Source organism: Cyanistes caeruleus, chromosome 2, assembly GCF_971803275.1.
Source record: "Cyanistes caeruleus chromosome 2, bCyaCae1.hap1.1, whole genome shotgun sequence".
Lineage (NCBI taxonomy): Eukaryota > Metazoa > Chordata > Aves > Passeriformes > Paridae > Cyanistes > Cyanistes caeruleus.
Window position 1 is genome coordinate 71,418,482 of NC_141702.1, and position 10,198 is coordinate 71,428,679.

Below are 10,198 nucleotides of genomic sequence, written 5' to 3' on the forward strand. Positions count from 1 at the left end.
ATTATTTTTCTCAGTTAGTACATCTTACAAACTTTCTACAAATCAAGGTTACACACACCAAGATAAGAAATAACAGACACCAACTTCTTCAAATGCCCACAAAGGTGTAGGAGTATTCTCCACAGAGGGGCAGAGGAGAGAGAGGAAGGGGGGCTTGGTTTCCCGGCAACCCAGGGGGGAAAGAAAGGGAAGGCAAGGTAAGCATGCCCTCCCAGCTTCCATAGCTCAGAGGCATTCTGGGACAGGAAAAACAGAGTTACAAACTTCCGTGTTGGAAAGAAGGGTCTCTCTTCTCCCAACCCCGTGCTTTCCTGGGCTAAAGAAATTTCAAGCAGCTGGAAATTCCGGCAGGGTCTCCCCTCCACTCCATCCGGCTTCTCGCAGTGGAGCTGAGGAGAAAAATCTTCGTTAACCATGATAACTTGACTTCAGGTAAACAATAGGAGAAAAAGAAGCAGGGGGGGAAAAAATCACAACTAGAAGAAGGGAAAATATACATTCCAAGCTATCAACTACAACATATTGCTACTGACAGAATTTTCAGGTGACTGTGGGACAGGCAGGGAACTGAGAAAGGTTTGATGATCCCAGACAATGAAGACATTTAGGAAGTTAAAGTCATTCAGACAAAATTGTCTTCAATAAAACTAAAAAAAAACATGTTTTGGAAGAATCAAGGAAGACAGCTGTGCCTACTGTGTATGGACCTGTAGCCTGAATTCTCATAGCCTGAATTTTGCTTTCCTCATGGAAAAGCAGGACAGTGTGAACCTGTGAGGTGATGACAGCAGAAAAGGGCTAATGGGCCCGTGGTGAGAGTGCTGAAGGGGCAGATGTGGTTGTGTTAGGGCAGCCAAAAAGCCGGGAAATCCCTGCAGCAAACTACTGGAGGAAAATGGCACTCTCCATGCTGGAAAGTGACTCCCTGAAATCTTCATCAGTGCTGAGGTGAAAAGGAAGGAGCCTTTCTTCTTCTGGCAGTATTTTTCAAGCAGGAGTTGCAAGCAGTAAAATCACTCAATGCCACTGCAGCCTGTAAGGTGTATACCCCAGCCCCTGGCACTGCCTCGCTTTATTGTGATCCCTCCAAAAACCCATGTGTGAGCTTTGCCTGGATTCTCTACCCTCAGCTGCAAAAGCAGCTGCTGTGTTCTGTCTTCATTTTTAACATCCAGGATCATTCTTATGTCTTGAAGGGAAATGAGCAAGGGGCAGTTGCTCTTCTTACCAGAAAATTTGGTTCAGGCTCAAATATCCTTATTTTCTGCTGTAACCGTCCTATGGCACAGCTGGAGGCTGATCCTGGGCACAACTTGTAATACAAAGGATGGAGAAGGAGCATATTAGGACACACCACAGGCAATGGGGAAATTGATCACTACAATTAAACAAACCTCATCCAAATTTTGTCTAGTTGTACCTAACTAGATTCTCCTTGTGTTTTTTTCCCCATTAAATCAGTCAAAACAAGAAATAGGTGCAACACATTGATAGCACACGAAAGTCCTCAAGGTGCAAGTCCTGCAGGTGGGGAAGTAGAGAGCATGGCAGCCCCTTTCCTGCAAAATGCACCACGTGGCTCCTGGGATGCAGCAGACAGTGCCATAGGGACAAACTGTGCCTCACCTTGCAGCCACTGACATAGAGCACTCTGTAGTGAGCTTTGCACCACAAACTGCAGCCTGGTTGCCTGGCGGCTCCCCGAGGTGGGATCGCTTTCTTCCTCGCATTCCCTTGCGAACACCACGTTGCTGACCCACTGGGGCTATTTTTGGGTACTGTGTGGTGTGCAGTAAAGGTCCTTCATCCCAGTATCCCCTGCACAAAGAGATGTTGCTGGTAGCCATAGGCTGCATCATCCACAGGTTGAAGTTAACATTTGTTTTCATTTAAAAGGAAACAAAAAAGCTGCTGGCTTGGGAAGCTGGAGTGGTGAGGACACCAAGTCTAACCTGCCAGATGGCAGCTCTGCACGGCAGTAAGGATGTTCATGAGCCAGGTTTCACCAGGCTTTGCACTCCATGTGGTCACAGCCAAGCTGTTCATCATCCCAGTCTAATGGCACGCACAGAAATCATGCAGTTCTGGCAAAGCTCGGAGCACCGGCATCTGGAGGAGCTTGGATGGAGGCATCGCTGCCTGGTCCAAGTCCTGCTTGCAGATGATGAAGTATCCTGGAGGAAACCAGACAGAATTCACAGCATCAGGCAGTAGGTGATTAATAGGCTATTACCAAAAAGTTGTGATGTCACGGACTCAAGCTGGAAGGGCAGGAGGGAGCTTGCCTGGTGCAGGTCAAATAGACTGATTTTGGGAAATAAACATTCACGCGTGGTTACTTTTGAATACCCCCCTCTGCAGTGTTGGCAACACAGGTGTACCACCACACAGGGGGCCTGAAGGAGTAAAAGAGCCACAGCCAGAAGGCTCCTGGTCCAGAAGGGAGAAAAGGCTGAGATAAAATGAACTGCTCAGTTTCGCCTGAGCCCTGTAAATCACTAGCCCATTCCTCCTCTCAGACAAGCAGTCCTTTCAGTGACAGCACAGGCTAATATCAGCTTCCTTGTCCCTTACACTGATCTAATTTTGCTACATCAGAGAGAAGCTAATGAACCCACCTGCAGCTAGAGTGTGCCAGTGTGAAAAACCTAGTGAACTGTTTTAAGCTATTTAGCTTAGATAATAGAAAGCCCTTTTTTTAATTTCAGAAGAGAACTGCCTTTCATTCCATCTGTGAACATATCGTCTTAGTGTTCCTGGGGGCAAAGGGAGGCTTCTGTCTGGTGCATTACTGAAATGCTGTCATGTTTATTAATATTTTCAAATTGGCCCAAATCCCAAGCACATCATTACACAGACAAACAATAAACAATCATGCATTTAGTAAATTTGACATCCACCACGAAGGATTGGTTATTGTATCGTAGGATTAGCTACACATGCTGCCTCTCACTGCATTCACAGCTCAGCAATACCAAACCTCTACAAAAGCCTTGGAGACTCCCTGTGTGCTGCTCTATTACCCTGCCTGGCAGATAAATATGTGCAGGGGAGATCCGTGTAAAGCATTGTGTGAACATGAAAGGAAAGGGGGGAAATGAACTGCTTGTCATGTCCCAAAATAGGAAGGATCCAAGTAATCAGTGCATCCCATCTGCCCCTGACATCCCAAGGTGCTCATTGAGATTCAGTGGGAAGCACAACAGGGTGATGCTGGCCAAGGGCACCCTGGCTCCAAGATGGGCAGCTCTGAGCCAGCACCTGCTTCCCTTGGAGTCAGATCCAGCCAGCACCCGTCACTGCCACCACAGAGACAGAAATGCCCCTTCATGACACCAGAGGATGACATCTGTGGGAGAAGAAGGGAACATTCAAGCACAGGGCTCTACATCAGGAACAGACCTATGAAAAAGTCTGGCCAAAGCAAAGTCTGGGATTTTAGCGTGCCACTTCTTTTTGCCCCTGAGCTGCAGACAGGGATGAAGAGAAGGGGAGGAATTGCTGCTGACCTTGAGAATCTCTCCTTGAGAGCAGAACAAGCAAAGGTCAAAAACAAATGCCTCTTCTGCTAAGGGGCCTTTCCTTTGCTTGCATATTGCAATATAACAGGGTATTCCTAACCCCTGGTTGCACAAGTTGAAACCCATGATGAGTGGATCAGTGCCACTGCCACATTTTCCCATGCCACAGCCCTAACACTGATCCTCAGGAGAGAAGCCATCATGGTACCCCATGAATGACCTCTTCATGCTGTCCCCTCACTGCCCAGTGAGCCCACAGTGTGATGAGCCATTCCTGGGAGAAGTTTGTTCCTTACCACTCTGCTGGCACAAAGCCTGGAGAGGCTGTTAGGTCCAGGACTGGTGTAATTCATCATCACTAGTGTTTCTGTTCCTGTGGCTGTTAAGTCACACCTCTATCATGCACATCATGAAAATTCTGCCAGTGGGAAAATACATATTTGGAATCAAACAATTCTTGGGATCCTTGAGATTGGATTCTTGGGAACACCTCTTTGGAGTGCCTTTCTGCTTATTATCATTTAGCACCTTTGGTAAATACCAGCAATTTAATTCAGCTTTTTGCTGTCTGCATCACCCTTCACATTTCCCAGTGAGCTGTGCAAAAAAGCAGTTTGAGAGTTCTGGAAGTAAAGTATTCCTCAAGCAACTAAAGCAGGGGAGATGGGTGTACTTGGCACAACTCAGACACCAAACCTGGCTTCCAAACGCTGAAGTTCTGGAGCCATGAAGTTGTACCACCCTGATATCTCAAACTAAGGAAATAATCCCAGCGAATTCTCCAGGAGACGCCCTTAGACCAGCTTTGAGAGACATTTGAGAGGGTGACACAACACTGGTTAACTATTTCAAACCTTTCTGCTGTTTCTGTGTATGATCTCTAGCAAGTTATTTGCTACTCTCCTTGCTCCTCTCCGGCACTGTGTGGCAGTGAGGGCATTTGGTGCTCCCCTCCAGACTGTGATTCTTCATTCAATAGAGGCTGTAAACTGCAGTTTCCTTTTCTGCAAGCAAATACTATTTACCTGTACAGGAAAGGGTGGAAAGGACCAGTCATGATTAGCAAAATGCTTTGCACTAATGTTTCAGAGGTGCTTTTTGATATCCTAGGGCATGCAAATGACCATTAGCTGGCAAAAATTTGCATGAGAATCAGATTGTTGTTCTTGCCTTGTTTGTTCATTTCATGGCTACTTTTTAAGCAAAGGATGCTTAGCTGGTCCATCAATGCTCTTTGTTAAACAGGGCTTTTTGCAGTTTTTTCCTTCCCCACCTTTGTCTAAACAAAGGTATTGATTACAAACAGCACCAAAATACAAACAAAAATATCTGAGTTAGCATGAGTAGTATGGCTGGGTATGATTTAGATGCTCTTTTCCACTCCCTTCCCTAGCAAACCCTGGAGGCCAATTCCTGGAGACCAGGCAGTTGTTTAGGAAACCGAAGATCAGGGGTGACAAAACCAGTCCTTAACTCTGTCCCTAGTGGTTGGTATTCACACCACTGGCTGGGGAGAGAGCCAAGCATGTAAGGTATTTCAAGGAACCTCAATATTAATATGTCTGGGCCTGACAATGCATTAATAGTGCATTAACTCACCTAAACTCATCTAAGTTGCCAATTTTGCTTTGGTTACTCATCACTCAGCTCTTTCTCCACACCCATCACTGTTGTGCTTGAGGACAGCCACAGCTGTAAGCCAAAAGGTGTTGTTCTCATATAGAAACTTGATTTGCAGATATCCAGACTCTTGGAAGTTGTAAATGCTGGACAGCCAAGCATAAAGCCCTGCCATATGATCAACAGCCCACAAGAAAGCTGGAGAGGAACTTTTTGAAAAGAATAATGTGGTGCCAATCTATCACAGACACGTACATATAGGACAACGGGAAATGATTTTAAGTTAAAAGAGGAAAGATTTAGATTAGATAGTAGGAAGAAATACTTTATTCAGAGGATGGTGAGGTACTGGAAGAGGTTGCCCAGGGAAATGATGCTTGACCCACCCTTGGAAGCATTCAGGAACAGGTGGGATGGGGCCATGAGCAGTCTGGTCTCATGGAAAGTGTCCCTGCCCATGGGAGCAGGTTCTAGATGATCCGTGAGGTCCCTTCCAAACCAAACCATCCCATTCCATGGCTATGATTTCTTGACCAAGAGTTTTGAACAGCTTTCAATAAAGACCCAAGGTAATATCTTGGCCCCACTGCCTCTGTCCCAGAGTACAGAGATGTTTCACCCCCATACTCTTTGCACAGCCTCCTGGAAATCACCTATCCCCGACACAAACTCTTGAACCCTTTGCTGAATGTATGCTTTGACAAATCCACCAGTGAGGCTGAGAATGTGCTATCACCTGATGCATTATCCAGAAGCTCAGCTCTTAGCTAAATGGAAGGCTAGACACTTCCTCAGTTTATCCAGTTTTAACACAGTGAATGAGCAGCACAGCCCCCAAGCTCAAACAGGATGGGGTTTGCTCAAAGTAGCCATTGTGTGTATGAAAATAAATGAGCAGTGCGACAACTTAATCTGTTTGTGGTATTTTGTCTTGCCAGTGCTGGACACAAAATTTCCGCTGAGGATCCACAGACACCTTGCTGCAGCAGAGATACTTCCATGCCGTGAGAAAGCCTGGACTCCAGTGCTGCTGTGTGCTCACACCCCAGCTACCAGGCAAGACTGGGTTTCAGGGCTTTGTCAACATCATCATGTTATAATGTTATAAATGCCTTTGTATTCATAGTTGTTCATTCCTTGTCCCTTTGTGCTTCAAGCTCCTCTTCCTTCCCACTTCTACTGCATTAAACCCAAATCCTGGGTGCTTGTGGCGATTAAAATCCAGTCCCACACATGAATGACCCTTGCACTTCATTTTTGGAGGGAGAAAGGCAAAATTGCACCCACATTTTTAGACATGTGCCAAGCAAAGCCTTTGTCAATGTGCTTTGGAGAACACGAGTGGCTTTCTGCTGATTACAGTGTCACACCATTAGCCCTGTGCACCCACCCTCAACCACAGTAGCTTTCTGCAGGGCCAGGTTTCCCCCATGCCAATGCACATAGGACTGTTTCTGATGTCAGACCCTAAAGAATTCTAAAATTTGTTTCACCTTTACAGATGAGGGCCACATACAAAATCCCATACAAAATCAGCAGCTATGCCAAGAACCAGTCTGACATCTTCAAAAGCTTTAGCCTGGTCATGCTATTCCTCTACAGTTGCCTTCTTGCTTCCCACCCACCCTTGGCTCTGCCTTTGAACTTTGAAGAGCAACAATCTCATCCAGATTTTGTTAAGGAGCTGTTGTCACTAAATATTAGAGGACTTCGTTTCCTTTGTTTTACTAGGTTCTGTTGTTATTACAACAGAAAACAAGACCAGACTCTTTATTTTTCTTTTTTCTTTTTTTTAAATTTTGTTTGCTTTTTAAAAAAGCATGCCAGATTTTGTATACCAAGTTCCAGTGAAAAGCAAACACCTACAGGAGTTGTAAAGACATCTTGTTTCCAAAACAGCTTTTGCCATGGGTGCAGTCCTACAGCTGCACTGAAAACAGTCTGAATTACACTGCCTTCTCTGCTTGTCCAGCAATGTGCCAATTCTCTTCCTGGCTGAGCAGCCCATTTCATCTCACTGCTGGGTTTTACACCAGCTTAAAATCACTGTAACAGAATCAGTCTTGACTCGCCACCTATTTTTTTTTCTTCTTAAGAAAGTAAACTGAACTGAAAACTGCCCATGAGAAGTTCAGTTCCAAGGGTAAGGAAGGCGAGGCAATAAAGATTGCTGCAAAAGCTCAAATCCATCACAGTCTGAAAGTTGTGGCGTGTATGGTAGCTGTGCCCTTTGCTCGGCAGAGTTAAGGCAGAGCACTCATTCATCACTCACTGAGAGCAATTTCATTCTGGGAAACAGCCAGGGGAGTGGTGAATCAGGCAGAACACAAGAGTGTCACTCAGGCAACAAAGAGATGGAAAAAACAGGGCAGGTTTGAAAAATGAGGGAGGTTTTGCACGTCACAAGTTTATGGTCATCAAAGTCTTCCAGGAAAGGCCAGGAATAAAATTGCTTCGTGCACACTTTCAAATTGGCAGTGTTATGTCTGAACTTGAGCTCAGGACTCCCTTCAAATTCAAGAGATAGAAGAGAATACCAGTAAAGTGCAATTCACTTGCCTAATGTTAGAGGTGTGTTTCAGTTTGGGGTAACCCATACACAGAAATGCCTGTTGCTCTCCCTTAACTCTAGCTCATCTGCTGAATGCCTACATCACATGTGTCTAAAGGCCAATTAATAAATTGCACCAGGTATTTCTAAAGAAGAACACCAGCTACCAAGTCACCATATGATCTGTGTAATCATATGTAAGCTCTGTGCAGGCGTTACTTGGTGACATCCTTCATAAAAGCAGTGGTACCATCCCCCTCTTTTGACACATGGGATAAAAATGTGCATTTATTTGAATGTGTAGCAACTACATTTTTTTAAAATTCATTTTGGTAATTGTAACACATGTCTCTCATGTGCCAATAAGCCACTGCTTTCTATTGAGTCAAGCCTGCACACAAGAAGAGGTGCTGGTGTGTTTGTCTCAACCTCTCTTAAACATTCACTGGTTCAAGCTTCTTCTGTAATGAGGAGGCAGAAGTGCATCTCCCTGATTTGTGCCAGCAGTCATGAGCAAGTAACCCAACTCACCACCTCATAAAGAAACAACAGACACCTTGCCTGTATGTTTGCCCTTGTGTCCTCCCCAGCAGCATCCCTGCACCGTGGCCCCCACCATCCTCCCACCAAAGCCAGATTTTGCCCCTGTCCAGAGTGGGATCGAGCTCAGGCCCTAAGCAACCTGTGTTACTGCAAATGCTCAGTGGATTTATTTATGCCTGTGGCACAAATACTTCATTCTCTCTGCAGGACACGTAACGCCTCTGGAATTCAGGGAGAGGAGACACAGGCACAGGCAGTCTCCGGCACAGCCAGGCACTCGTGCAGGTACACACGTGCATGGGCACCCCTGCACACCTCTGCTGAGGGCAGAACCTGTCCACCAATGGGTTCTGCCACTGCCCACACCTGTCAGCTGCCAGCCCTGCCCACTGAAAACCCCCTGAAGGGCTGTGATGCTACAACATCGCTGCCAGCAAAAAAAAGGGGATTTTGTTAGGAAAAAAATCCCACATTGTATAGGCTGCCAGTTTGGGAATCTGTACGCTGTCAACATCAGTAGGGAGCAAGTTTGTTTTCTTCCAGGTGGGGAAAAGAGACTTCTGCAAGAAGGATGTGTCTTGGGTTGCAATGCAAGTTGTAACCAGAAGTATGTATTCTATTATCATCTGTTAAAACCAGGTGGGGCTGTGTTCTTTGTCTCTTCCACAACCCATCCTCCCTCCAGGGGGATATCTTCTGTTAATGGGCCATTGAGTCTCACTGCATGACTGATAAATTCCATCATCCCATTGTCAGATGCTCCACCCAGGGGGAGGAGCCAAGCATTCCTACCTGGATATAATCTGAGATTTGGAACACCTTTCAGTCAGCCTTTCTCCACTGGATTTCCAGAGGAAGACTGGGCCCATGGATCCACCACCACTGGATCTTCAGAGGAAAACGACACCCTTCTAGAGGATCACGGCTTCAACAGAACCACATCTGTCACTCCAGCAGCCACCATTTAATCAGACAGCTACCAACAGCCTGACCAACAGGGTGTCAGGTTGTATTCTGACTCTGTCAGTGGATTTTTTTGTACTACTGCATTTTTATTTTAATTTTCCTATATAGACATATAGAACTGTTATTCCTATTCCCATATCTTTACCTGAGAGCCCCCTGATTTCAAGATTATAATAATTTGGAGCAGGGAATGTGGTTTACATTTTTCCTTTTCAAGGGAAGTTCCTGCCTTCCTTAGCAGACACCTGTCTTTTCAAACCATGACATCAAGACAGATGTCATGAGGGAAGTGGGAAGTCACTTTGCCCAAATTGTGTTACGCTTCATTTTTGTGTCTGTGCCGTCCCTGTTTTGTTTCACACACCTGGCCCCTATGGCCATAGAGGCCATGGGAAAGAGAACATCCAAAAGAAAGCAGCAACAGGAAAAATAGATGCCAAAAGCAAGAGTGGCCCCAGAGGAAAACTGAGGATAAGGACATGCCATTGCCCTGAAAAGAAATAAATACCCTTTAAAGAGAGGAATGACATGACTGCTGTGTTGTCTGAGTATAAACAAGGTGACTTAGAGGGTACCTGCCCTGGTGTGGAGAAAGTGTCAATCCTGCCCCTCAACTTCTGCACTGCTGAGGGCTCTCAAAGCTCCTACACCAGGAACACAACTGGACACAGGGATAAAAGGGTTCTATGAATTTCATGTAGGCAAAATAAACCTCCTTTTGGGAGCTGACATGCCAAGTGGTTTCCCTCAGAGTGGTCAGAACTGGAACAGGGTTTCCTTGTGCTCTCCCCACTCAGCATACCTGATCCGGCTAGGATTCTGCTCTGGATCAGTTCAGGAGGAGCAGCAAGGTGGTGCAGGTCCTGCCAGGAGTGCCAGTGCTGAGCTGTGAAGACCTGGCCCCTGGTCCTACTGCCCAGGCAGCTGGTGGGAGCCCTGCTTCCAACCCGCCTTGGGTCTGCTGGGAAAGCTGAGTCTCTTGGCAAGCCACCTTGCA

At 46.0% G+C, this 10,198-nt stretch overlaps 1 long non-coding RNA gene across 1 annotated transcript; it reads left to right on the forward strand.

Moving 5' to 3' along the window:
- Positions 1-252: 252 nt before the first annotated feature.
- LOC147654906 (uncharacterized) lies at positions 253-9,728 on the forward strand. The gene is made up of 3 exons (XR_015283388.1): positions 253-432; positions 6,080-6,197; positions 8,443-9,728. It is a non-coding gene; the product is annotated as an uncharacterized LOC147654906 (long non-coding RNA).
- Positions 9,729-10,198: the final 470 nt, after the last annotated feature.